Genomic DNA, 26193 nt, shown 5'->3' on the forward strand with positions numbered 1-26193 from the left:
TTCCCCAGTGAGGACTGAAACGAGCCTCTCCCCAGGTGAGGCCCGGGCCGGAAGAGGAGCCAGAGGAGTGGCTTTAAGCCTTGCCTTCAAGGGACTGCCAATCACGGTGATGGTGATGGCTTAATGGAAACCCTCAAAATGAGGCCCAGTGCCACAGGGGCAGTGACAAGGCACAGCAGAATCCATTCATCTGCTCCCGTGAGATATCACTACACAAACATCAGAATGACCAAAATAAAAACTGGTGACAACACCAAATGTTGGCGAGGATATGGAAAAATGGAATCACTCATTCACAGCTGGTGGGAATATACAATGATACAACCATGGAAAACTAAACGTGCAATTACCATACAACCCAACAAGTGCACCTTGGGCATTTATCCCATAGAAATGATAACACATTCACAAAAAACTTATACAGGAATGTTCATGGCAGCTTTATTTGATATAGGCCAAAAGTGGAAACAAGCTCACCGAGAGACCTACCACTCAATGGGTGAATGGCTGTGGTGCACCCAGACCACGGAACCCCACTCAGAAACAAAAAGAAATGAACCACTGATACAAGCAACTACTTGGATGAATCTCAAGTGAATTACGCCGAGGGAAAAAGCAATCTCAATAAGTTACAAACCACGTGATTCTACTTATAAAGCATTCTTGAAATGACCTAATTATAGAGATGGGAACAGATTAGTGGTTGGTGGGGAGACCAGGGGGAGAGAGTGATGGGGAGGCTGGAGGGACTTGGTTATACAAGGGCGACAGGGAGGACCCCAGTGTGTACAAAGTGATGGGAGTTCTATATCTTGACTGTGGTGGTGGATTCATGAACCTACACATGCAATGAAACTGCATCAAACTAAATACACCACAGGTGATACAAGTGAAAATGGTGAAATCTGAGTAAGATTGGTGGGTTGTACCTATGTCAATATTCGGGTTATGATAATTATACTGCAGTTTTGCAAGATTTTACCATTGAGGGAAACTGGATAAAGGGTACACAGGATCCCTCTGTATTATTTCCTACAACTGTATGTAAATTATATACAATTACCTAACAATAAAAAATGTAATATAAAAAGCCCATCCATCCGTCTGTTCACCTGATAGACGTGTATTAAGCCAGGCCCTGTACTGGGGTCCAGGAAAGCTGGAGCCTCCATCAGCAGAGAAACAGCCGTGACACAAGTGCTTCAACAGCAATAGAGGCCACAGCAGAAAAGCCCAGGAGCTGGGAGCCGTGTCTTGTGCTTGACCTAGTCTAGGTGACTAAGTGCTCTGGGAGCTCAGAGCCAAGAGCACTGTTCCTCCTCTGTTCAAAATTTCCCAGTTCTGCTCAGGGATCCCTCCAGAAAGACACACCCACAGTCTCTGACTCCCCAACCCAAGAAGGGTGGTGCAGGGGCAGGAGGGGGGGCTTCAGTCTGCGGGAGGACCCTCCAGGGCCCTGCCCTGTGGAAGGGGACAGGCCTACTCTGGAAGATGAGCTCCTGTGTTCAGCTGGTTGTGAGGCACAGGCTGACAGCCGGAAGCTGGGCCGCTTACTGAGCTGTGCTCAGCAGCTTTATGACTCTGTAATTTACACCTCACAGTGACTCTGTGAGGTGGGGATATGATTATGCCCACTTTACAGATGTGGCACGCGAGGCTCAGAAAGTTAGATAACTTGCCCAGAGTTGCCAGCAGCAAGTGGCAACCACATCTGCACAGCTGCACAGCCCACCACACTCCACTCCCCGGGCCTCAGGCCCCCCCCGCTTGCTGGGCTGGGGCTGCAAGTGTCTGAGGCTTTCACTGACCACTGTGCCCCTCAGCATCCTGCTGGACTGTGGAACCAGTGTGCAGGGGCACACCCAAGCTGAGACCCGACTGCTGCTGGAGGAGGGGCCTAGACTAAAGGCAGAGGCTTGGCTTCCGGGCCCCGACAATGCCTCACCGAAGTCCCTGTCCCCCAGTGAACTTTTTAGTACCGTTATCTGTTCAGTGGGGGTGGAGGAGTTCTAACAGCACACCGTATTCACATAGCTCTTGACTAACTCAAAGCATTTTCCCATTTATGCTCTCATTTAAGGGTAAGTATGGAGGCTGCCCTCACTGTGACTGAAAGGGAGACTCCTGCTAGGAATCCCTCCATCCCCACTGCCTGAAATTCTACCATTTGAGAGTCATTCCTTTGGTAGTGAGGATCCAAAAGCCAGAAGGCAGCAGAGAACCAGACAAGACTGAGTTCAGACCCCAGCTCTGTCATATACCAGTTGTGTGCCCACAGGGAGTGATTACATAGGCTACATCACAGAGGTCAAGGCTCAGACAGCCCAGTGCTGGCATGGCTCTGACTAGTTTCTGGTACAGAGGGAGACAGGCCTGGAGGACAGGGGGTGAGCCAAAATTTTACCACTCCCCAGCCACTGGTGGGGAGGCTGGACTGGTTCTCTGACCAGCCAGGGGCAGTCTCCCCCAAGAGCTGGACACGTAGAGCAGCCCACTGAAGGCCATGACCACCAGAGCCCAGCAGAGACACAACTCATTGGGGATTTCAGGATTTGTTTGTTTGGTTGGCCTAAATATCCCAAGGAAGCTTCAGTGGAGTCTTCTGCCCCAGATTAGAAAAGTGAAGCCCTAATCTCAAAATGTTTAAGGGGGGGAATATGCCCCTAACGGGGGTGGCAGTGAGCATGAGGACCCGGAACTGGGCTCTAAGCCTGGCGGAGGCCGTGTGACCCCAGTCAGGGTCCTTGTCCCCACCTGTGGTGGGGCTAACCCTGGCCTGGAGGAGTCAGTCTGTGCAGGGAACTGCCCCAGCCAGGAGATAATGGGACTGTCCAAGGGCCTGGACAGAGGACTGACCCTCCAGCCTCTCTCTCAGGGTTGTGTAGGCCAGAGTCCTGCTGACGCAGCCACTCATGAGAGAGAAAGTGAACTAGAGGGAGGCCAGGCCAGATGGCCTGTGAAAGAAGAAAAAGTGAACTCATCTTGGATTCTCTATGTCTCCTGGGGCACAGGTGACAGCCAGACAAGTGGTGTGACTAATGGAGAGGATCTCAGGGCATCTCTCAGCTGTGAGCACTGTCCCCCCCAGGGCAGGGGGATGGGGCCCGACTCTACAGGACAGCTCTCATTTCACAGGCGTGAAATGCCAAGAAATATAGGCCAACACCCCCCCCAGCCCCTTCCAACACAGCGATCCAGCCAGTCTGTGTTCCTCACGCCCACCACACTTCCTCCCACCTCGGGGCCTTTACATAAGCTGTTCTTTCTGCCTGGAAGGCTTCTCTCAGCACCTCACATGTTTCAAGTGTCACTTCCTCTAGGAGGCCTCCCCTGACTGCTCCCTACTCTCCCATCACCCAGGATCTCCATCAGAGTGCCCATCACATTTGTCATCAGCTCAGCGAGGCATTTACTTGCTGATGGTTACAGGCCTGAGGCGGCTGGGGGCTCTGTCTGTCTTGGCACAGCAGGTCGTGTCCCGGGCCCAGGGTAATATCTCAAGCATAGAAAGCTCTCCATAAATATTTGTTGAATAAGAAGAAGAACCTCATCATCGCTACAAAAACCCCTCGGTTGCCAAAAATCAAGATTTAGCCATAGTGAAGGCTCCCAGCACTTCAGAACCCAAGGTTCTAGTCCCATCTCAAATCTGGAGCCCTTCCTGCTTGGTCCCACCCACCCATCCCTACAGCCTCACCTCCCACCCTCCCACCCGCTCAGCATGCCCCTTCCAGCTTCACAGAACCCACACACCCTTCCCAAACACACCACACTCTTCAGGCGCCAAAGCCTTTGCACATGCACCGTTCCTGCCAGAACCCCTCTGCGCATCCTTCATGCCTCCCGTCCTCCGGCCAGTCCCTCCACTCTCAGCCCTTCCTGGCCCAGGCCAGGAGAGTCTGACCCTCTCCTCTGGAGCACTCAGGGCTGTGGCCAGGTCTCCGACTGAGCATGTGTCCCATGCGGGTCAGCAGCCGGTCCCCAGTCCAGAGGGTGCACAACCATCATTTGCCAACTAAACCTTAGAAGGAAGCAAGTGCCCCAGAGACCCAAGATGTTGGCCCGGCCAGGATGTAACTGCGGTCCTCCCTGCCCTGGGGAGACATTCTATGTGCCACAGTTTACACCAAAATGGCATATGGGTCCAACTCTTTGTCCATTCACTCTTGGAAAACTTTCAGATTTGCCCAGGAAGCTTGGGGGTGAACATCACTCCAGGGTGACTGTCTCCTCCAGCTGGTCCTTGTGCATATTTTTAAAGATCCTGAGTGAAACATCGCTGAGACATAGCATCGTCTGCACACTGCACAGCTGTGCCCGGGGGCCGCGTGCTTCCCTGCCCTCACCTTGGCCATGCCGGCCCCTCACGCCAAGGCTCAGACAGAAGCTGGCTGTGTGATGCCACCTGCCCCTGGGCCCAGACATCCAGCCCAGCCTCCCTGCCCCACTGTGCACAAGTCCTTGCTTCTTCTAAGTAGAAGCTCCCTTTGTCTCATTTCCGCCTTCTGCCCTAGATTTTATCCTGCAAACTCTATTTTTCAGGTCAGAATGGATTTGTTTCCACATCTTGTTTTTTTAATGTCAAGGTGTACAAGATGGCCAATCAGAGCTTCAGGTGCTCAGAGTACTGGCTGTGGCTCCATTTCCCCAGCAGCCCCAGCATGCTAGCCTCCTGCAAGTGCCTTGGAGGCCCAGCCCAGTCCTCACGTCTGCTGGCTCCCAAGGGCCCGAGCTTGGCAGGGGTGCTGAAGGAGAAGTGGCCTAAACAGTGTAGGAGCCATGGCCGTAGGCTTTACATAAGAGGCAGCGGACCCATGCAAGACCCCACGTGAATGGAGCTGGCCTCAGAGCCAGAACCCCCTAAAGTCCTCTGCTGGCTCTGCCCGGCTTGTCGGAGGAAGGGCTGAGAGCCTATAAGATCCCTCCTTCTCTCACCCGACAAGTAACCTGTCAAACCACGCAGCTAAATTGGGGAGCTAACTTGTGTGCTACGGTTAAAGCAGAACTCACGGCTCCCGCCCACCTAGCCTCAAATTCCTCCCTCCTTCCCTGTTTCTTCCCCCAAAGCAGGGGAAGCTGGGAGAGAATTCTAAGCAGCTAAGTCAGGATCGGGGACAGACTGACCTCTTAGAGCCACTTTCCTGCTGACGGCCCATGTGCCCTCTACTTTCCCCCTATGCCAGCCTGGAAGCCACCTCCCTCACTGTACCTTAAGAGTAACAACATCAAACTTCAATTTCAAATGCCAGCAAGACAGACTGGCAGCACCTCTTACCCCAGCATCCTCCTGGGGCTCCTCCCCACTGCCCACAACCAGGGGCTCCCTACCTGCCTCCCCATCCTTCCCTTCTCCCCCCACCTTGAGCCAGCCTCCTCTAGACGCTGCACACCGCTGCTCCCTGGCCCCTCACCCTCCTATCTTGCCTTTCCTGTCCCTCTTCCACCCTGGCCAATGGGCCACTTGAGGAATCCAATCACGCCACTGCTTTGAAACTTTCCAATGGTGCCACCACCCACCCAGTGGAAGTAGAACAAGCTCTTCAGTGGGGGCACTCAGGGCTTCCAGAATCTGTACCTGCCTCGGACCCCAAAGTCCATAGGAGCCAAGAGGTTACAAAGATGTCTGGGAAAGACAAAGCCACAAAGCTCAGGGAGTCCGGCCACACCCTTGGAGCCCTGCCCAGAAGGGGTGCACTCAGGATGCCCTCCTGTTGGTATCAGTGCCAAAGTTAACAGTGCTACTGAGCAAGCACTCCATCTACACTCAGTCCTCATTCTTCATGATTCTGTATCTGCAAATTCGCCTACTTGCTAAGACTCATACTCGTGGGGCTTTTTTTGCGGCCACTTGCAGACATGAGCAGAACCTGAAAATCTGAGTTTCCCAACACACAGGTTCCCAGCTGAGGCTGAACAAAGCAACACTGCCTTCTTGTTTCAGCTCATACTGTAAACAAGCACCCTTTTCCTGGTCTATTTAGTGCTGTGCTTTCACATTTTTGTGTGTTTTTTTGTTGGTGGTGATTTCTCTGCTTGAAATGGCCCCCAAGTATAGTGCTGAAGTGTTGTCCAGTGTTCCTAAGTGCAAGAAGGTTGTGATGTGCCTTATGGAGAAAACACGTGTGTCAGATAAGCTTTGCTCAGGCTTGAGTTACGGTGCTGTCGGCCTAGATCAGTGTTAATAAATCAACAATATTAAATAAGGTATCTTTAACAGAAACCTTGGTGGTTTGTGCTGGTAGTGGGTGGAAACGCAGGGACTCTGCATTTCCCATAGGAGCAATGGTTCAGTATTCGATAATTCAATGTTTGTGAGACATTATGGATGTAAGCACCGTGAATAACGAGAATGGATTGTACTTTGGCCAAATGAACCCTCAGAACAGATATGTGAGGTAGGTTTGTCATTGCCCTGTTTTCCAGGTGAGACTCAGAGAGGTGGGGAGACTCGCCCAAGCTCACCTTCTAGCCAGGCAGTGTTGGGGCCAGGGCTTGAACCCAGGCTGCCTGAAGCCTGACCCCTACCCTATGCCCCGCCCACTGTGCCAACTCCGTAAGGGTCATGTAGAGGCAACAGCCTTGAACATGTCAACTGTTTCACCCAGAAAATGGGGTGTGACTCCCAATGTGCTCTGAGTAGAATTCAAAGACATGGCAGACATGAAGACGTTTGTAATCCTGGCGTGGGCCCTATGATTCCAGTTACCACAGTTTCTCGATGAAGGAGAGAGTGATCACCTTCTGGGGGACAGCTGGGGACCTTTCTGGAAGACATGAAGGTTGACTGGATCTGGAAGGATGGGCCCGAGTCACTGAGGGGCAAGGAAATGCAGGGCTTTCAGGTGGAGGGATGCTCCGAGCAAAGGAGCGGGGCAGCACAGCCCAAGGCATGGGAAGACACATTTGAGCAGGGCATGGCTCGGCAAAGTGGCATTTAGGTAATTTAGCTGGTGAACGGAAGCCAGGGAGGCCTGAGAGAGAGCTGCCTCCTCTCGGACAGGGTCCGTGGCTTCCTGGGGCCGCTTGGACACTGGGAACGGTGGTATCTTCTTCCTGCCCACAGCATTCCTCACAAAGTCCCTCCAAACTGGCCTGCAGTCAGAGGATTTACAGCACGCAGATCTGACTGCAGCTGGAAGGGCATATCGCCTCCTATCTCAATAGCCCGGCACACCAGGCAGCTCTGCGTGAGGTGCCAAGGCCATCTCAAGCTGAGTGTGTCCAGAATGAATCTGAGCCTCTCCTCCCCGCCGTCGGCCTTGCTCTCCTAGAGAGGGGACCCCCATGCACTCCATTACACACTCCAGAAGCCTGGGGAGTCCTGCCCCCTGCTTCCCAGGCCTCCCCCATCTATAAGGCTTTGCCCCTCCCCCACAAAAGCACATGTCACAGAGCTGGGCTTCTCTCTACCCCACCACCCTGGTCTAGGTTTCCACTTTCTACCCTCTGGCCTCCCTGCTTTGTCGGTGACCCAACTCACCCACAATCACTCTCCAGAAAGCAGCCTGAGGAGTTTTCTAAAAGTGCAAATTGGATTAATGCTTCCCTTTTCTAAAGCTTTTCAAAGGCTCCCCACTCCATGAAGTTGCCCACCTTGGCCTACTACAGGCACTGTCCCCTTCTCCAGCCTCAGTTCCTGCACTTTCCCCTTGTTGATTCCATTCCAGTCACACTGCTATTCCTCAAACACTCCAAGCATGCGCCGACCTCAGGGCCTGTGAACCTGCTGTTCCCTGTCTGAGATGATCCCCACCCCCACCTCTGCACACCTACTCCTTCCCATCCTGCTCTCATCTCTGCTTCCCACGCAGGTCTCGGCTCAGGGGTCATGTCCTCAATGAGGGCCTCCCAGACCACCCTGTCTAAAGTTGCTGTTCTTCCTTTGAGGATCCTGTTTATTTCATCGAGCACTGATCAACTTACTGGTTCACTTGTCTTTTGTCTCTCTCCCCTACCAGACAGAGATCCTGAGTATCTAATATAGATTCCTGAAGGTGGGGACCCTGAATACCTTATAGAATTAAGATGCTTTTCCAGCACCAGGCCTGATACATGGCTGGGCTCAGTAAGTATTTATTGAATGAATGAACAACCCCCTATTTGACAGTTGGGTAGACTGAAGCTCAGGGAAGACTGATTTACTCCTGACTCTGAGTCGGAATCTAACGGCCAGTGCGAGTGCTTTGAAAAGCTCCCTTCAGGTCAGCCCCCAACACACACACACACACACACACACACACACACACACACACTATAGGAGCACAATCTGGTGGGAGGTAAAGCTTGGAGCAGCTCTGCTTGAAGTTCGGCAATGAAGCTGTGGGAACGAGAGCTCAATAAACCCTAAGCACTGGGCATCAGAAACAGTTTGAAAAATAACCATTTCTGAAAGGTGGCAGAGAAAGAAAGTAAGCAGTGCTTCCAGCAACATCTTCCAGGCAAGGCATATCATATGTACAGATTTAAAAGAATCATGACTGAGTGAGTCCTGGGCCAGGTACTACTTTATTCCAGACACAGGCCTGGGAGGGGAGATAATCATCACTGATGTTTTATAGATGAGAGAACAGGCTTTTAGCTTTTAACAGTGGCCGCGCTCTGTGAGGCTGTGGTCGACTGTGTACCTTGCACAGGGTCTAATCCTTTCTGGGCCTTAGTTTCCCCAGCTAAGTGGGTTGGCCTTGAATGGGCGTCACGAGTTTAAACGTCTACAGGAGACCATGCATTTAACCCCTCTGGCCCACAGCTGTCATGTGGAGACCTGGGTGAGAGAAGCCAGAAATCTGGACTTAAAAATAAGTAAATAAAACCTCTAAATTTAAAAGTGGAGTTAGTTAATTCTTTTAAAAATGGAGTTAGTTAATTCTAAGTTTTAAAGAACACTGGGCAGGTACATGCCTGCCTGCTAACGTGGCCCATGGCACACAGGTTTGTGACTGCTGGAACAGCTGTCCTCAGACCTCCTTGCTCCTTCTGGAGCTCCAGCCCCTCTCCCCCTGCTCCCCAGGAAGCCGGTCCACAAGAACCTCCCCCTTGGAAAGGCAGGAGACCCTTGGGAACCTTGAAATCGAGGCAGCAGGAGGCCCTTCTGGGGGTGTCTCAGGTCTGTTGGGCAAAAGCAGAGAAGTCCCTTCTGGTCGGCAGGGCAGTTCTGCTTGCAGGCTCTTGGCACCAGGGCGCAGGTGGCAGGAGAGCCCCATCCAGAGCACAGATGGCCGCCCCCCTTCACGGGCCTGGAGCAGCTGCCTGAGAGGGACCAGCTTGGTTGCTGGGACAACACCCTTCGCCCCCTCCAGAGAAAGCTGCTCCTTAGAAGCCCTGTCCACACACCAGTTGGGGTCAAAGGTATGAGGTGGTTCTGTCCTGACACGTTCCGGCCAGAGGTGCTGGAGGACGGGGTTAAGCGATGCCCTCCAGATGGACCCACAGTTCAGGTCAGCTGATTCTCTGAGGACGGGAAGCTGCCGGTCAGGAGACTTCACAAGCTCCCGGGCATCTCCCCTGACTCAGGGCTGGCCGTGAACTGGCCTAGCATGAAAAGCTCTAACTGTATTGGCTCATCAACTCTTCACCAGGCCTATCGCTCCCACTTCAAAGAGGAAAAAAGTGAGGCCCAGAGAGAAGTAAACAGCCCCAGGTCACACAGCCAGGATTTGAGCCCAGGCTTTCTGATTCCAGAGCCAGCACTTGTAGCTGCTGCTTCACCACGCTGACCAGGGCTGGAGTTAGGTGCACTTAGCAGGGCCTGGCTGAGATTCTGGCCAGGCCAGTTCCCCAGTCAGGACCCTAATCTTGGGTCCTCACACAGGGTTTGGCGATATCCTCTGAGTGGGTTAGATGGTGGCTGCCTCTGGCTCTGCTGGCCATGGGGTCAGAGGCCTGGTGCCCCTGGACCAGAACCCCAGCACGTGGAAGAAAAAGGTGGCCCGCCCTGCCTGTGATCACTGCCACCCACCGCCCTCCCTCAGGCCCTTTTCTTCTGGATGTGCAGTCCTGGACACTCTGACCCTCCACCAGAAACACCAGAACCCCTGACGTGGTTTCCCAGTCACTCAGGACTTCCCCAGCTTGGCTAAATCTCACTACAGCCTCAAGGCAGAGCCCAAAGAGGTGAGGCCACTTGTCCCAGGTCACACAGCTGGCTGATAGGGTACTGGGACTCGAATGAGGATGTGAAACCTCCAAATTCTAGGGTCCGAGGAGATAGTAATTCCAGTGACTTTCAAACCAGGTTCTGGGGGCCCTCAAGAGGGCCTGGGGAGGCTTTTGGACTCCCACCCCCAGCCAGGGCCCTCAGAGCACCTCCATTTTCTTTTTTTCCTCCATATGGTATTTTGGGATCCACCAGACTAATTCAACCTCCTCATAGTACAAATGAGGAAACTGAGGATCAGAAAGGCAAATGTACTCCCTGAGGATCAGGTGGCAGAGCAGGGACCTTGCCTGGGGCTCTGAGTGTGGGTGTGTTCCCTCTGCCCCCCTGACTCCCAGCTTGAAGACCACCAGCTCCAGGCATTCAGGGAGGCACCCACCTGTGGCTGAGCCCCACCTCCTCCAGCCCCTGACCAGGGGACCCCAGACGGCATGCTGTTTCTCAAAAAACATTTCCACGAATACTGCGACCGTATCCAGTAAGCAACCTGTCAGGCAACATTCACCCCTCGCCGCCCGTTCTGTGCTGGAATCTGCTGCAAATGTCCTTTTATTTATCCCCAGAGACCTGCTGGCAGAGTTGGCTCTGCCGGCAGCTCTGCTGAGGCCCCTGCCCCACCCCTCAGGATACCTGATTACCACCACCCCTGGGAGTCCAAGCTTGAAAGAGACGCCAGCTTCCAAGCAGCAGTTACTGAATCATGATTTTCTCGTACATTAAAGCTATAAACACTAGTAGGGAGTGCTGACGAGGAGAAGATGGCCAGAGTTACAGGGCTGCTATGGTGGTTCCAATCCAACACAAAAACTTGACGTGTACAGCCCCTGTCTGGCCTGGTGGAGGAGTCGGGGGGTAGAGAATCCAAGATTTGGCTTTTCAAATACTATTTGACTTTTCAAATACTGGCTCTAGCACGTGGACCTTGTTGTGGTCTTTCCAAAGCCCTAAGGTCCCAGGAGCCCAGCCTGGGAAGTACTACTTAGAAGAGCGAGCCTCAAAAACCACCCTCACTTCTGGAGGACTGATGTCAAACCCTAGTAATTGGTCACAAAAGCCTGGCTTTTTACAAGCTGTCACAGGGGCCCACATCCAGTGTGCAAAGCCAGACACTGCCAGGCCCCGTGCACCTCGATTGCTGGCCTCTTTCATTGTTCTGAATGACCAAGCGGATCCCAGAATAGAAAGATGGTGTTAACAGGCTCATTCACTGTGCCTGCAGTGACAGGTGGCATATCGGGTGTCAGAACCCGGAGCCAAGAACCCTGGGCGGCCAAGAGATGGTTTGAAATGAACAGAGCAGAAGTGAATGGGGAAAACCGTGAGTTCAGCTCAGGTCAGCCCAGGCCAGGCCGCCTTCCCTAGTGCCAGGCCTGGGGACAGGGACAAGGGCCCAGTCCTCAGAGCTTATATTAAGATTTTGAGTTCAGGATCCCAACTTGGACAATTACACAAGAAAACAGACATGTGGGAAAATGTCTTAGTGACTCTAGTTGATCACAGACACGGTCTGAGGCTATACTGACAGAGCAGGTGCAGGACCAGGGAGGGGGCAGCCCCACTGAACTCTGGATAATGTTGTGGGTACTGTTGGCGATTCTGGACAAGGGACACTGCCAAACTGGAGCCCGATGAGAAGGGGGCAATGGCACAGGGAGAAGTCTCTAATCCATCCTCCCATTACGACAAGTAGGCCACGCACTGGGCTCTGGGTGGGCACTAGGGACCCAGTGTTAGTAGTCCTCAGACCTCAAGAAACTCAAAATAAAGTAAAACTCCACCGCCTGGGCGTAGCCGCACGGACTACTGCAGGAGAAAGCCTGGGGCTGACTGAACAAGAGTGTTGCGACTGATTGGTGACGTCTGTCACAGATTTGCCATGGATGGGGTGCGACACACGTGTGCCACGAGCCGTGCCTAGTCTAACACAAGGGAGGAGGTGCTTAGAGAGACTGGAGTAGTAGCCTGGAGAAGAGGGGATTCAGAAGGGCGTGGCTACTGTCTTCAAATACCTAGGAGACTGTCACATACATTGTCCATGTGGTCCAGGTCATTACAGCACAACCAGAGGGGGGACAGGAAGGTGGCGGTTAAGGGGGAGGTTTTGCCTCATTATAAGGAGGCAGTTTCTAAGGGACAGAGCTGCCTAGGTGGCGATCAGCCAGGCTAGACACGGGCACGATGGATGCAGGGAGGGACTCAAGCCCCCGCAGGGGACCTTTAAGATTCCTTCTAGGCCTGAGATGTTTGCTCTTTCTTTGCCTTCCTACTTCACGTTCAGTAATGGAGGTGACATCAGACATCATTTATGTGTGTGTGACATTCACAGTTCAATTTCTTTTTTTTTTTTTTTTTTGCCTCCAGAGAATTGTTACCAACTAGCAGAGGAGAGGGAGGAGAAGGTTCAGACAGCCTAGCTACAGGGGAAACGACAGGAGGACTAACGCTAAGGTCTAAGGCAGCACAGTCAGGGCTTAACACACCTTCCTCTGGACAGTCCGGCAGCACAGAGCTCCTACCTGAGATGATAAACCCATCCTCCGAACAAGAGACCAGCTGACACTGGCTGGCTACCCTTGCCCCCCCCCCGCCCCCGCCATACCTGCTGCTGAGTTACAGAAGTGGCCTGTAGGTCAGGAGGCCCTGAGTGTGAGCACTGTTCCTGCACTCACTCACGTATGACTAAGGCTCCCCGGGCCTCACTCTCACCCATCTGTAAGATGGGAACAATACTGGCTCGCCCTGTTCACTGCCCTAGGGCTGCTGTGACACTCTCTTGGGAAGACAGGCGGGAAAGGGCTTGGCAGGTGAGGAACTATCATTACAATCACTTGAGGGGCCCAAATATCTGAGCAACGGGTCCACAGAGCGGCTGCCTGATTCTAGGCCTTCCAAGGACTCCACGTGCCAGAAGCTGGGGGTTTCTGGCCTGGGGCAGGTCAGGAAAGTGCAGTGCCCTGAGGACCGCAGCCGACCCCCACCCCATGTCACATCTGTATCACTAGTCTAATATTTTAGGGTAGTGAGCTCTGGTGTCCCTGCCTTGCCAAGCACCCCTCTAACTTCTCTCTGCCACCCCCTTCACGCCAACGCCCCATGTTCCCAGCGTCCGGGTCTTTGCAAGGCTGCTCCCTGCCTGCAATGCCCCTCCTCCTCCCTAATCCCACCGCCTCTTCCGGGTCTCCGTTCCAGCATTACTGCCTCCAAGCCTTCCCTGACTGTCCTTCCGCACCCGCCAGGCACCCCTCACTGGGTCACGCCCCAGGTTTAGAGGTGCCACAGGCCCCTGCCGTCACACTGTTTTACAGGCCTGTTTACTTTTCTCCTTCTCCATTTAGACCCTGAGTCCCCTGAAGGCAGGGACTGCAAGGTTCCCATGCCTGTGGCACCCAGAAGGGGTGCCCAGGCAAATGCCTGCTGCCACTTACGAGGTGGGATCCTGTCTCTGACTTCACCCCAAAAGTGAGACAGGCCTGCAGGGCCTTCCCCCGGAAGACTTGAGAATGCAGCAGTAGGGAAGTCTGTGAGGGGCGACTTGGCGAGCAAAAGACAGAGGTGCTGGGACAAGCTGGGACTGTAGGCCTCCCCCTCACGCCTCCATACCCTCCGTACTCGAGTTTTCTCCCAACCACCTCTAAAAGCACAACATGGTGACATTTGGGAAGATCTTTTTAAATGAAGACCTCCCCAAGGGAAAGTCACCAGCACCCCGCAACCGTAAGGACTCGCTGAGTATTAGCGACTAATCGTCATAGTTACCGGCGTTTATTGCCTGCTCAGGCATCACTGGCTACTGCCCTGGCCCAGTCACTGTCTGAGGTCCTTATATTTGATCCCCACAAGGAGATGTTTTCACCATCGCCCCTTGTGCTGCTGAGGAAATGGAGGCTCAGAGAGTTTGAGGGATTTGTTCAGCGTCACACGGCAAGTGTTCTATCTGCTAAGTGAGTGCAAACCTTCCAGGTTTCAGTCTCCAGAACCCAACCTGCACAGCATCTGGTCTCACAACAAAAATACAAGTTGGCTGACAAGGAGGCTGACACACACATTCCTACAAAGCTTAGAAATCACTGTAGAAAGACAAATTTGGTCTCTCCCTTCTGCTGGCAGACTCTGACTAGAACACACTTTTACAAAGACCTCAAGCCCAAGCCAGCATCCCAAAGAGCATCTGAAGAAAGCGGACTTTACCTTGACAACTTCTAACCCTCTGGGAGCTGCTCTGCCCTGATGTTTTTACAAGCATACTAATCACTTCCCCAGGCTTCGGGCTGTCCTACCAGGCCCTTTTCCTCTCTCACAAAGAGACCTGTGACATCACTTGCCCCTCAAATGGTCCCTTCCCCTCCTAGGACTGACACCCATCTGTAAAAGTTGGGCACTGCACTAGGTTGTGGATGGCACAGGTTCCAACAGGTGTGCTACTTCTGGTTAATTGGTAGTACCTGCCTGTGTTAAGAAGGATCCTGAAGCTGTGTCCAGGCTCCACGCAGCCACCACGGGCGCTGGAACCAATGCTCCCTCTGTGGGAAAAGCCCTCCTGGGAGATGAGCAGCCTTTTAAAAACTCTGCTGGAACACAGCCACATAAAGCTGAGAGTTGCAGTGTGCATTAACTTGGAGAGTTAACCAAGAGTTCATTATTTACAGATGAAACCTACTCTCCCTTTCAAATATACCTCCTTAAAATGGACTAATGAATGAGTTACCTGGAGTAGTGAAATTCATATAGACAGAAAGTAGAAGGGTGGTTTCCAGGGGGTGGGGGAGGAGGGAATGGGAAGTTGTTTAATAGGTACAGAGTTTCAGTTTTGCAAGATGAAGAGTTCTGGAGATGGAGGGTGGTGATAGTTGTAAAACAATGTGAGTGTACTTAATACCACTGAACTGCACACTTAAAAATAGTATAAGTGGTAATTTTTTTTTTGGCCGTGCCATGCAACACACGGGATCTTACTTCCCCAACCAGGGATCGAACCCTGCAGTGGAAAGCGGATTCTTTACTACTGGACAACCAGGAAAGTTCATGTGGTAAATTTTTATGTGCACTTTAACACAGTTTTTTAAAAAAATGGGGTAGTGCGGAGTCTACTGAGGAACTCTCTACAAACGAGCCCCAGCTATCAAACTGATTTTTCACCCCAAATCCAGGAGTCACAAAATAAAATATTGAAAGCTACTTTAAGCATGAATTTTTTGATTTCTGGTTTGACTTAAATCTATTTGTGAGCAGGGGCTGATTTATAATCTGCTATAATCTCTTTCCTGAGATTCAGGGAATAGAAATAAAAGAAAAAGAAAGAATTCAAATAGAAAATCAAAAAGACTGGAGGTCTACAAGAGTAGAAATAGATGTGTTAGTATCAGAACCTTGGAAAGGAGTTGGATGGGAGCTTGTGTGGAGGTTAAAAAAATTACAACTTAAAAAAGAACTATAAATATATTGTATAACATTATAGAAAACAGTTAAAAAGTGATTTTAATCCCACTGCCCTAACACAATTACTGTTACATCATTCTATACCCAAACTTTTAAACTGTGATCATTTTGGAATGGCAATCTGACTAAAAAGAAATAGCAACTTCTGCTTTGGCCTTCTTAAACAAAAGCAGTTGGTAGAACAGAAAGAGTAGTGAATCAGGACTTCAAATCTTGATTAAGCTGTGTGACTCTGGACAAGTCACTTTACCTGTTTCATCATTTCTAAAAACAGCAATAATAACTGCAACCCGCCTCCCTCAGCAACAGAAGCAACAGGGATTTGTGAATTGTGAAGTAGTATGTGAAAGGGCATTAGCAATAAGTAGGGAGTGCTGAAGAAGCCTTTTCTTGATGACTAATGATCAGTATGAAAACCTGATAATGACGATGATAATAACAATAATGATGACGATGTAAGTATTCAGAAGCTCTGATGTTAATTTTAAAACAAAAATCACTTGTAATACTTTCGTCATCACACCTCTGGGTGAGCAAAGCTGTTGGCCTCAGACCTACCCAGGCTCGCCAAGCCCAGCCAGGCCCTGCCTGACCTTGCAGACCCTTCCAGACATAACCCAAACCTCTCCCAGTTCCCTAAATACACCAAACACTTCATACCCCAGGGTCTTGCCCCCTGCTGTTCCCAGTCTGCCTTAACTGCCTCCTTCCCATCCCCCACCCCACCTTCCCTGAGATGCCTTCCCCATCTTCTCTGAATAAGTCCCTCTCGGCAACTATGTTTCCTTCAGGACTCATCCCAATTAGACAGTATGCTGTGTGTCTGTACCTACTTGAATGGGGTCTCCAAGCTGGATGAGGTCTCCAAGCTCCATGAGGAAAGAGACCAGGTTTGTCTTGTTCCCTCTCCTTCCCCTGGCTCAGCACCTGGGATGAATAGCTGATTGTTTGGGAAGAGAAGTGGAGGTGGAGTGGGGAGGAGCTGGCTGGGATGAACCCAAGTCCTCTTCCCCTGGACCGTTCCCACACACTGCTGCGTGCACCCCCTTTGAGAAGACTGCTGGGGCAGCAGCAGCAGTGGCAGCCCTGCCTTTATAGGTGCTGTCAGACAAGCCCCGCTCCCCCTACCCCACAGGCAAACACCTCCTGACTGCTACCATGCTCTGTGCAGGGCCAACAGGCACGTCATGAAGCGTGGGAAGCTTGGGAAGGCAAGAAAGTTCCAGGAGAGCCTTGAACTATTACTGTATTCACAACACACTCAAGAGCGGACCCTTCACTGCAGTCCCCAGAAGGATACTGCCCAACGGAGTGATGACCCTGCCGAGATAAACTCTGACTCTGAGTGCCTGGTGGACTCTGACGGCCCTGGGCAGGCTTCTCTAGCCTGATCTCAGCTCCCCAGGCCCCAGAACAACCAGCCCCTGCCTCCCCTCCCCTCCCCAGGGAAGCCTCCCCTAAAAACCTCCATCCACTTGGAGCCTACCCAGCTTTTGAGGTCCTGAAGGTCACCTCCTCTCTAAAGCCTGCCTTGATTCGCTGCATCTTCCCCATCAGAGCCCCACACTCAACAAAGAGCCATCGAATGATTAACTCCTCTCCAAATACCAAGTGCACCTGCATCTTTCCAGACATGGGACATGCACAGTCTTTAAATATTTCAAGTCTTCTGTCTCCCCTTGGATATCAAGAAGAGCAGGGGCGAACATTTCTTAAGTGCTTCCTCTGTGCCCGGCACTGTCCTAAGTGCTTTACACACACACATTCTCTCTCTTGTCCTCGCGCAGTGACTCAGGTAATATCATCACCTCTATTTTGCAGGTGAAGAAACAGAGGCCCAGAGAGGTTAAGCAACTTGCCAAAGCCTCACAGCTCCAGGTGGCAGCTCAGGATCTGAACCCCAGCAGCATGACTCCAGGGCTATGCTCTTAACTACAGGGCTGCCCGACCACTGGTGTGTGGGCTTCCGTACACAGTCGGGCTTTCTAAGTGCCAGGTTCTGCCACCCAGGGGAGCAGCGTGGCTAGGTGTGGGTCATCAGTGCAGTCACTCAGCCACAACTTCCAGATCACCTACTGTGTTCAGCGTGTGCCGTCAGGGAGTGGACTTGAAAGAACACAGCTCTGTGCCTGGGGACCTTGGGATTATGCAGAGCAGAGGAGAGGTAGACGAAAATCCTATTCATTGAAGCAACAAAATTGCTACCATTATCTGCTTTGGCAAGGCTGAGAATTTCCTTAGAAAAAGCACAGAGAATCAGGAACTTGAGACCCCAGCTAGTTAGGCAACGGCTAATCTTTGAAGTACAAAGGCGAACCAAACGTGTGTTATGATTTTGGTCTCACCGGGGGACCAAAATCTATTTGGCTGAACAGCAGAGCTAGAAGGAGCTAGAGCTCCTGCCAAGAAACAAATAGGGATTGAGATCCAGAGCCAGGAAGGGGCTTGTCGGAGGCCACCTATCAACTGGAGAAGCACGGCTCCGGTTCCCCTACGCCCTGTGCTCTCCAAGTCCCTGGGACTGCAACCAGGACAGAAGGCTTTCAGGCCATCTGCGCCCTTAAGAAGAAACCGCCGGGGGTGAGGTAAGTGCCTACATGACCAAAAGTTTAAAAGTTTTCTCAGTGGAGACAGGACATTAGCTCTTACCTTCAGGGACAGTGGAACTGTTCTGTGAAAGCTGGATTCGGGAAGCCAGGGTTGATGTCCCAGGCCAACACAGGCCCACCTCCAGCCCAGCCCTGCCCCAGAAGGACGGGAGTTTCAAAGGCAGTAGCTCCCCACCTGGGGCCACACCCAGGTGAGGCTGACTTTACCGGGGAACCCGTGGAACTGGCTGTCTCCCACACAGGGGCAGGCCGGGCCAGGAGGCCACCGCCTGTCTGCAGCCTGGCGCCTCTCCCCGCGGGATCCCACCTGGCCCCCACCCCAGCCAGGCCTCCAGAACAAGGGTGGGAGCCGGTGGGGAAGAGGCCTGCTCCTCTCCTAGTGAGGCCTAGTGAGGTCCCCCGGGGCCCACCCCAGCCTGGGCTGGGTCTGAAGCGGCTGCTTCCTGCTTTACCTTTTTCTTTCACTTTGGTTTTTAACCCCAAAGTGAAACTAAAGACTGGGACGATGTGGGAAAGATGGTGAGAGTTAAGGCCTGAACCCCTGGCTTCTCATCCCAGTGAGGCTGCTGACTCGCTGGGAAACGTGGGAGGAGGCCCTCAACCCCCTGCCTCGGTCTCTCCGTTGATAAAACAGGAGGGAGGAACTCAGCTAGTGCTTTAAAGTGTCATTTTAAATTAGAAAAATGACGGAACGTCCCCTTCCTCATCCCTGCCACCACTGAGGACTAAAAAGGAGCCGCAGAAATGACCAGAGGGGGACCCAAAAGGGCCTTCCTGTTGGCTTGGAGGAGGAGGCAAACTCTGGCCGCTGTGTGGAGACCTTCCTGGTCTCTCTGACTACCTTTCCCCAACCTGTCAACAACTCCTTTATCCTGAGCAGCCCCTGGGGCAGAGCAAATTCAGGAAGACCCCAGGGACGAGCTTGACCTGGTCTTAGCACAGCAAGAGGAGCCACCAACAGCTGCCTGAAAACTCCCCGCCTGAGGGCCGACCAGGCCATCTGCTAAGACCCAGGACTAAGACAGCATCCCACCCGGGACTGGTCCAAACTTCACTCTCTGCTGACCCCAGGGTGCCTGGCACAGTCTAGCTAAGACCACTGTAATCTGTTTTACGGTGTTTTCCCACTGGCTGGTTTACCAAATCTCCCCTCTAGGCTGGTGACATGAGAGAGGCAGGGATGAGCCTCCCCACCTCTCAGATGAGGAAAACTGAGGCTCGGAAAGGCACAGGGACATTGTGGCCAAGCCAGCACTGGATTCAGGAGCTCAGTAAATATTTGCTGGATGAATGAGCTCAATGGCCCAGCCGTTGCCAAGCAGGTGCGGCACACACCAAAGAAGCACAGGAAGGAGGACACAGTGTATGTGTGGTGTGGGGGGAGGCATCCCTCCCTGGAGACCAAGTCACAAACAGGTCCCCAGGTACCTGTAACAGAATCCCCTCCCTCCAGTCCTGGCTCCACTCCTGATGTCCCTCCAGCCCATTTCTTCCCTTCATTCCTCACTTCCTCCCATCTGCACCCTACTCTGGAGTGATCTCATTGGCTGAGGGCTTCTGAGCGAAGACTGGCCAGCCTCCTTCCCCTCTCTCAGCTGGATTAGAACCGTCAGTACTTAACCAAGGAAAGGAACTTGAATCCAGGGGTGGGGGCAAGGTGCTTTTAAAAATATATACACCTTGGGCTTCCCTGGTGGCACAGTGGTTAAGAATCCACCTGCCGGGCTTCCCTGGTGGCGCAGTGGTTGCGAGTCTGCCTGCCACTGCACGGGACGCGAGTTCAAGCCCTGGTCTGGGAGGATCCCACATGCCGCGGAGCAACTAGGCCCGTGTGCCACAATTACTGAGCCTGCATGTCTGGAGCCTGTGCTCCGCAACAGGAGAGGCCGCGATAGTGAGAGGCCCGCGCACCAGGATGAAGAGTGGTCCCCGCTTGCCGCAACTAGAGAAAGCCCTCGCACAGAAACGGAGACCCAACACAGCCATAAATAAATAAATAAATAAATAAATAAATAAATAAATAAATAAATAAAATTAAAATACCTTTACCTTAAAAAAAAGAATCCGCCTACCAATACAGGGGACACGGGTTCGAGCCCTGGCCCGGGGAAGATCCCACATGCCACGGAGCAACTAAGCCCGTGCGCCACAACTACTGCGCCTGCGCTCTAGAGCCCGTGAGCCAAAACTACTGAGCCCGTGTGCCACAACTACTAAAGCCCATGCGCCTAGAGCCTGTGCTCTGCAACAAGAGATGCCACTGCAATGAGAAGCCCACGCACTGCAACGAAGAGTAGTCCCCGCTCGCCACAACTAGAGAAAAGCCCTTGTGCAGCAATGAAGACCCAACGCAGCCAAAAATAAATAAATAAATACAATTTTTTAAAAATTAAAAAAAAAAATTCAGTAGCCCTGAAAAAAAAAATATACACCTTATTTTTGACAAAGGAGGCAAGAATATACAATGGAGAAAACACAGCCTCTTCAATAAGTGGTGCTGGGAAAACTGGACAGCTACATGTAAAAGAATGAAATTGGAACACTCCCTAACACCATACACAAAAATAAACTCAAAATGGATTAAAGACCTAAATGTAAGGCCAGACACTATTAAATTCTTAGAGGAAAACATAGGCAGAACACTCCATGACATAAATCACAGCAAGATCCTTTTTGACCCACCTCCTAGAGAAATGGAAATAAAAACAAAAATAAACAAATGGGACCTAATGAAACATAAAAGCTTTTGCACAGCAAAGGAAACCACAAACAAGACAAAACGACAGCCCTCAGAATGGGAGAAAATATTTGCAAATGAAGCAACTGACAAAGGATTAATCTCCAAAATTTACAAGCAGCTCATGCAGCTCAATATCAAAAGAACAACCCAATCCAAAAATGGGCAGAAGACCTAAATAGACATTTCTCCAAAGAAGATATACAGATTGCCAAGAAACACATGAAAGGATGCTCAATGTCACTAATCATTAGAGAAATGCAAATCAAAACTACAATGAGGTATCACCTCACACCAGTCAGAATGGCCATCATCAAAAAATCTACAAACAATAAATGCTGGAGAGGGTGTGGAGAAAAGGGAACCCTCTTGCACTGTTGGTGGGAATGTAAACTGATACAGCCACTATGGAGAACAGTATGGAGGTTCCTTAAAAAACTAAAAATACAACTACCATACGACCCAGCAATCCCACTACTGGGCATATACCCTGAGAAAACCATAATTCAAAAAGAGTCATGTACCACAATGTTCACTGCAGCTCTATTTACAATAGCCAGGACATGGAAGCAACCTAAGTGTCCATTGACAGGTGAATGGATAAAGAAGATGTGGCACATATATACAATGGAATATTACTCAGCCATAAAAAGAAACGAAATTGAGTTATTTGTAGTGAGGTGGATGGATCTAAAGTCTGTCATACAGAGTGAAGTCAGAAAGAGAAAAACAAATACCGTATGCTAACACATATATATGGAAACTAAAAAAAAAAAAAAAAAAAAGGTTCTTCAGAACCTAGGGGCAGGACAGGAATAAAGATGCAGACGTAGAGAATGGACTTGAGGACACAGGGAGGGGAAAGGGTAAGCTGGGACGAAGTGAGAGAGTGGCGTGGACACATATACACTACCAAATGTAAAATAGCTAGATAGTGGGAAGCAGCTGCATAGCACAGGGAGATCAGCTCCGTGCTTTGTGACCACCTAGAGGGGTGGGGTAAGGAGGGTGGGAGGGAGGGAGATGCAAGAGGGAAGAGATATGGGGATATATGTATATGTATAGCTGATTGACTTTGTTATAAAGCAGAAACTAACACACCATTGTAAAGCAATTATACTCCAATAAAGATGTTAAAAATATATATATAGATTTTCAGAATGCAAAAGAAGGTAACAAACTTTTAGGTGCACAGATTCTTCAAAAGAGCAATTTCACTTGCAGGAAGGAATGGCTCCCACAGTGATGCTTGCCCACATGTATACAGCCAGGTGGGGAAGGGTGCTGGCTGCAGCGCTGCTCGTAGCAGCAAGGCTGGGAACGACCTAAATATCCCTGAGCAGAGGACTGGACAAACAATGGGTGGTCCATCCGTCAATGGACTGCCACACAGCCATGCGTGTGCCCATAGGGAATACCGACAACAGAGACAGCCTTGTGTGAAAAAGACAAGGTACAGAACAGCAGGCAGTAGGTAATAAAAAGGGATGTACTGACACAGCTGCCTGTGTATGCAGAGTATTTCTGGAAGGAAACATCAAGACTGTTCACAGTCATTATCTAGGAGCCTAGGTGGGAGAGAGACTAATTTTTCACTGGACCCTTTTTTTCCCTACAAAGTTTGAAATGTTTAACCACATACATGTATTGCTTTCTCAATAAAAGCATAATTTTTGCACATAAAAAAATAACTCCAGCAAAATGTACCCAAAGAAACTTCCCTCTAGGTCTCAGGCATTGGACTCCCTGGGGTCCCTGGGGGCAGGGCCCAGACATCTGGATTTTGAAGTCTCCTCAAGGGCTGCTGGTCTAGCCTTGCAGAACAGGTGGTCAGCCTCTGACAGTAGATGGAGGCAGCCTGGACACCACAGGCCTCTGGGTAGGGCAGAAAGTAGCAGGGAAGACTCAGGAAAACCTGGCCTTACGGCATAAGAAGGATTTCAGGAGGGCTTTGAATGCTCAGTAGGTACAGCTGAGAGGAGAGGGTTCCTACAGGAAGGACTGGGGAAATTAAGTCAGGCTGGTAAGACAGGGGAAGGGGAAGAATAATGTCTCTCTCAATATGGGATCCTGTCCCCCCCAATACTTGGTTCCCACTCATGGGAATTGAGGGGGCTGGGAGAGTCCTTTCCAGACTGATAACCTAAGATATGCCTTTATTTCATCTCATTTAATATTAAAGGAGGCAAGGAGGGTCCCCAGCTTAGCACATGCCCACAGGGCTCCACACCTGTGCAGACTGTAATCAAATATTTGGAGGCTGCAGAAAATTCAGGCCAGGATCTTAGGTACAGCAGCCCTTGGGCGACTTCCTCCCCCCTGGGGAGGAGCAGATGGCCTTCTGTAGAGATGCCCTTCCTCACCTTCTCGTTAATAATTAAGTCATTACCGAAGACCTCTTCTGTCACTTCTGAAGTTCAGTTTGCAGAGACTTGTTGCCTTGGCTTGCTTTACCATGATGCTCCAGGCTGAAGGCTCACAGGCTACAACAGTCTAGATCTAAGCCTCAGGCCCAAACTCCAGGGGTCTGCAGTGGAAAGAGCCCGGGGGTGGTGGTGTCAGGAGCGCTAGGGTGGATCCTGGCTAGACCCTGATGATTCTGTGGACTCCGGGAGGTCAGAAGCTAAGTCTCTAAGACGGCTCCGCTTGCCACTGTATCCTCAGGGCCAGCTCATCGCCTGGCACACAGCAGGCACTTAATAAATATTTGTTGAATAAGTGAACAACAGCTCAGCCAGTGAAGCCCAGAGTGACCGTGGGCAAGTCACTTTCTGGAAAATGACGATGACAAGAATAGCAATGACCTCTTAGGGTTGTATAAGAACCTACCGAGATAAAGTCGATGTAAGTGCTTTGAAATTAAAAAACAGGCTACACAAACATTAAGGATCCAGAAACAATGTGCTAAAAACGAAATGAAAAGCATGAATACATATGAGAATGATCACATTTACAAGAAAGCACCTGGTAAATGGTAACGTATTAATCAAGTGAATAACTACAATTGAAAGGGACAGCACAGGTCAGTCTAGTTCACTGTTCCAATATCCGAACATTTCTCAGGCTGTGTCTGTTACAAAGGAGCACAAAAATCCCCATCAAAACCTTTGTCCTGATTTTGGTATGAATTTGCCAAAAAAGACTGGCAGAAGGATCCTGGGGGTGTTTATTGGAGACAAGGGAGGAGTGGGGTGAGCGGAACACAGAGGCTGTGCCTGCCATGTGGCCTCACGACCCCAGGACAAGGCCCTGCTCGGGGCGGCACACGGAGAATGACTGGCCACCAGTTTCCTAGCTGCACACCGCCGCCAACCATTGCTGCCTCCCCTGCTAGCCGCTCTTAAGCACCAGTCCCCTTCCCCTTCCCTCTGCCCAGTGGCCATCCCTGGCTGCAGCCTGGGAAATAGGCTTCATCACCTTCATCACCTGGCTCTCCTGTGCCGCGAGCACCTCGGACAAGTCCCTCCCTGCCTCTGTGGCTGGGCCAGGGCCCACCCTCTCCGGTGGGGGCTGGCTGAGAATCCCAGTGGGCCCCGTCATGGACATGCCCACTGTTGCAACAGACACACACGAGGCCCAGCTCTGGAGGCTGCTCACAGCCTGGCGAGTAAAACTGCTGATGTGAAGGCCCCTCAATTCCCTGACTCCCCCACCTTGAAGAAATTCTGAGCTGGTACCCAACCCCAATCTTCCAGGTCTTTAGAAAGTAGGGGGTTCTGGCCTTTAGCGGATGTATTAGGTGCCCCCAATTCAAGGGGCAAGAAGGCTCAGATTCCTGGGATCCTAACAGTAGGAGGTTCCTTTCCAAGAAGCAGAGCTGAACTGTGGGAAGAGCCAGCATTTGCAGTCAGCTTTGGGTCTGAGCCACATGTTCCTTATCTGTAAAATGGGGATGGTAAGTCCGCCTGCCTTGAGCTTGCTGTAAGGATTTCATGAGAGCATCTGTGGAGGCCCTGGCACAGAGCCTGGCATAGAGCAGGTGTGCGAGCAACGTGCTCAGACTGTTACTTCCTGCTCCAAGTAGCAACACCCAACATCTTTCCCGCTGGCCCATCAGGCCCCCCGGTCAGGCTCTCCTCAGGGAACACAACATCCTCTGCTACCCCAACTGGCCCTTCCCACTCGCACGGGCTCCACCCGAACCCTGCCCTCTCCCTTCTCCGAGTTGCCTGCAAAGCTCCTCCCTGTTGTCACTTTCATTCATTCCAATTCACCCAGCCTGACTGACTCATCTTGAAAAAATCCTCCAGCTGTGCCATCCCGGCTCTAAAACCTTCCATGGCTCTCCAAAGCCTCTGCTCTTCAGCTCATGTTCAATGCTGCCTACAATCTCCTGGCGCCTCCCAGAGCCCTGATGCATCAGCAAAACTAGTCTACTCACTGTTTCCATAATACGCACTTACCCTGTCTAGCCCCCACACCTGTGCCTCTGCAGAAACCATTCCCAGGAACGTCAGCCCCAATGTCGGTCTCTGCGAATCCAGCCCCCTTCACGAGGGCTCTTGTTTCCTCTGGCTCATGCTCACTTCTTCCTTCTCAGACGATGCTTTCCTTCAGCAGATGCTTAATTACAGACTGTCACACAGTCTCCCATAATTGTAGGCCTTGTCTCCCTTGTCAGATCCTAAGTTCCCAGGGGCAGAGGCCCTGTCTGTCTGGTCTCTCCCATCCTCTCGGAGCCTGGCCCAGGGCTGGGAGGGCAGGCCCCTGGTCAGAAAGTGTTTTCCAAGCCCAATTCAGCTCCAGGCTGAGCCAAGTCCAGCTCCAACCACTTGGGACCACTTTTCTTGCTTTTGTCCTATTCACCGGCCAAACCAGACCTCCATGCAGCAGCTCTCCCCAGGGTGACCCAGGCCAGGGACAGAGAAATGAGGGAGACCTGGGTGGGGAGACAGTGCTATGGCTCTCACCTGGCCCTGACATGGTCTCGTTCTGGGATCCGAGGCACATTCCTGTCCCTTTTCCTCCCTTAGCACACTTCTTAGAGTGAGACAAGAAACAATAATCTTTTAGCTCTAGAATATGGATTTCATTTGTCTTTAAGGTAGCTCTGGTTCCCAAGAGTGGGTGGGTGAGGAACCAGCTGATTCCAACACAGGCTGAGGGAGGCGAGGCGGCTAGCCACAGCCAGGACTGGGAAACCTGGGAACCTGAGAGGCACTCACACCGCACACCTCGATAACCTCATTAAATTCCTGCTGACGACTGGATTGCATTCCTGCCCAGATGTTCAATTCCACAGCCCTCACCCTGGCCAG

At 51.5% G+C, this 26193-nt stretch overlaps 1 protein-coding gene and 1 long non-coding RNA gene across 11 annotated transcripts in view; one reads left to right on the forward strand and one right to left on the reverse strand.

Annotated features, from left to right (window-relative positions):
- The window catches only part of LOC309645382, a 180343-nt gene that overhangs the window by 108640 nt on the left and 45510 nt on the right, over positions 1-26193 (forward strand). The gene's annotated exons all lie outside the window — the stretch shown is intronic.
- DLGAP4 (DLG associated protein 4) overlaps positions 1-26193 on the reverse strand; it is a 136756-nt gene that overhangs the window by 30954 nt on the left and 79609 nt on the right. The window contains exon 1 of one of the 10 annotated variants that reach the window (XM_082430115.1): positions 18239-18347. The exons of the other annotated variants lie outside the window; for them this stretch is intronic. The gene's annotated coding sequence lies outside the window, so the exon portion shown is untranslated. Of the gene's footprint in view, positions 1-18238; positions 18348-26193 lie in introns of those variants that run through there. 10 annotated transcript variants of the gene reach the window in all.

Source organism: Balaenoptera physalus (genome assembly GCF_965194825.1).
Source record: "Balaenoptera physalus genome assembly, chromosome: 16".
Lineage (NCBI taxonomy): Eukaryota > Metazoa > Chordata > Mammalia > Artiodactyla > Balaenopteridae > Balaenoptera > Balaenoptera physalus.